This window comes from Mizuhopecten yessoensis, unplaced genomic scaffold (assembly GCF_002113885.1).
Source record: "Mizuhopecten yessoensis strain PY_sf001 unplaced genomic scaffold, ASM211388v2 scaffold713065, whole genome shotgun sequence".
Classification (NCBI taxonomy): Eukaryota; Metazoa; Mollusca; class Bivalvia; order Pectinida; family Pectinidae; genus Mizuhopecten; species Mizuhopecten yessoensis.
The window spans coordinates 1-2,206 of record NW_018478436.1 but is presented as its reverse complement, the minus strand read 5'-3'; the positions used below and the strand labels follow the sequence as shown (position 1 = coordinate 2,206).

The window sequence follows — 2,206 nt, the reverse complement described above, 5'->3', positions numbered from 1 at the left end:
GCATACATTGTAACAAATGAAAGCGGTCATACACTTCTACAACACTGTGTTCTTACGCATCGATTTTTAGTGTTTTAACACGAACTTATGGAATAAAACATTTAACCATATCGTTGTCATAATCTATGAGCGTTTGTCTGTGTTTAGTAAAAACATAAAACGCAATGCACAAAACATTGGCGTACGACCACGACGAGACTCGAACTCGCAATCTTCCGATTCGAAGTCGGACGCCTTATCCATTAGGCCACGCGGTCTATATCATATAACCATAATGTTTGATTTTGATTGATATTTAATGGGTTAGAATAAATAAAATTCATATTGGTATATCTTTAAAATCCCAGAAGAAACTCTTGCCAATTACATATTATAATACCTTTATACACTTACAATAATAAATATACCCCAGACCAAAAGGTTTTATGTCGGACGCATTGAAAACATTGAAAAATTACAACTTAATGCACAAAACATTTGCATACGACCACGACGAGACTCGAACTCGCAATCTTCCGTTTCGAAGTCGGACGCCTTTTTTGGACGCCTTATCCATTAGGCCACGCGGTCTATACAAAATATCATATAGCTATAATGTTTTATTTTGATTGATATCTAAGGGGTTAGAATAAATAAAATTCATATTGGTATATCTTTAAAATCCCAGAAGAAACTCTTGCCAATTACATTTTTGTAATACTTTTATAAACTTGCAGTAATAAACATACCCCACACCAAAAGGTTTTATGTTGGACGCATGGAAAACATTGAAAAAAACCCACTTAATTGACTTATTCACACATTATAATACCAGCCGAACGGACATTCCCTACAAACAATTAGGGAATGTGTATATAAATCATGCATTAAAAATGGTGGAAACTATAACTTGTAAGAATTTGAAAGAATGAACAACGGAAGCGAATTTGACCGATTTCAATCAGGTGATCTAGCATGTGTGCGATTTGTGTTAAAATTAATGACTAACGCTCCACATACTGAACAACAAAACAATAATAAATGTGGGATAACTCAGGACGATGGCCATGATTTGGCAAGTTGTACATAGCTGTACCTATTTTGAATCAAACACATTTTCCTTTTTGTTTGTTAGTTATATTTGCTCCAAACCATCCTCATGTTATCATTTAGAACTGTGGCGTCTTCCTAAATCTGAAAACATATCCTTGTGTTCATTTAATGCCTAAAGAATGACAGTTTCGAACACGTACATTTCACAAGAAGTGTCTTTTAGGTGTTAATTACAAATATGTATTAAATACAATTTAACATTAACGACCTTGTTTGTTTTGAACACAAAAACATCCTGTTTGTGTTCAACACAAACTTAATATTTATTATTCATACAAATGTACAAAACTGATGAATCTGATTCCGAACCATTCAACTTGCTTTTAATAATGTCATTGCGACTAATCGTTCATTGGCATAGATCACTAGTGTTCCTAGTTTGGCTAATGAAATGCATACATTGTAACAAATGAAAGCGGTCATACACTTCTACAACACAGTGTTTTGACGCAACGTTTTTTTTTGTGTTTTAACACGTAGTTATGGATTAAAACATTAAATCATATCGTTGTCATACAAGCCATAATTTATGAGAGTTTCTGTGTGTTTAGTAAAAACATAAAACGCAATGCACAAAACATTGGCGTACGACCACGACGAGACTCGAACTCGCAATCTTCCGATTCGAAGTCGGACGCCTTATCCATTAGGCCACGCGGTCTATATCATATAACCATAATGTTTGATTTTGATTGATATCTAATGGGTTAGAATAAATAAAATTCATATTGGTATATCTTTAAAATCCCACAAGAAACTCTTGCCAATTACATTATTGTAATACTTTTATATACTTACAATAATTAGGCCACGCGGTCTATATCATATAACCATAATGTTTTATTTTGCTTAATATCTAATGGGTTACAATAAATAAAATTCATATTGGTATATCTTTAAAATCCCAGAAGAAACTCTTGCCAATTACATTATTGTAATACTTTTATATACTTACAATAATAAACAAACCCCAGACCAAAAGGTTTTATGTCGTACGCATGGAAAACATTGAAAAAAACAAACTTAATTGACTTCTTCACACATTATAATACTAGCCAAACGGACTTTTCCTACAAACAATTAGGGAATGTGTATATAAATCACGCATTCAAAA

The 2,206-nt window shown here is 32.8% G+C and overlaps 2 non-coding genes across 2 annotated transcripts; both read right to left on the bottom strand.

The window, feature by feature from the left end:
* Nucleotides 1-184: 184 nt before the first annotated feature.
* Nucleotides 185-257, bottom strand: Trnar-ucg. The gene has a single exon. It is a non-coding gene; the product is annotated as a tRNA-Arg (tRNA).
* Nucleotides 258-1,680: 1,423 nt separating this feature from the next.
* On the bottom strand, nt 1,681-1,753 carry Trnar-ucg. The gene has a single exon. It is a non-coding gene; the product is annotated as a tRNA-Arg (tRNA).
* Nucleotides 1,754-2,206: the final 453 nt, after the last annotated feature.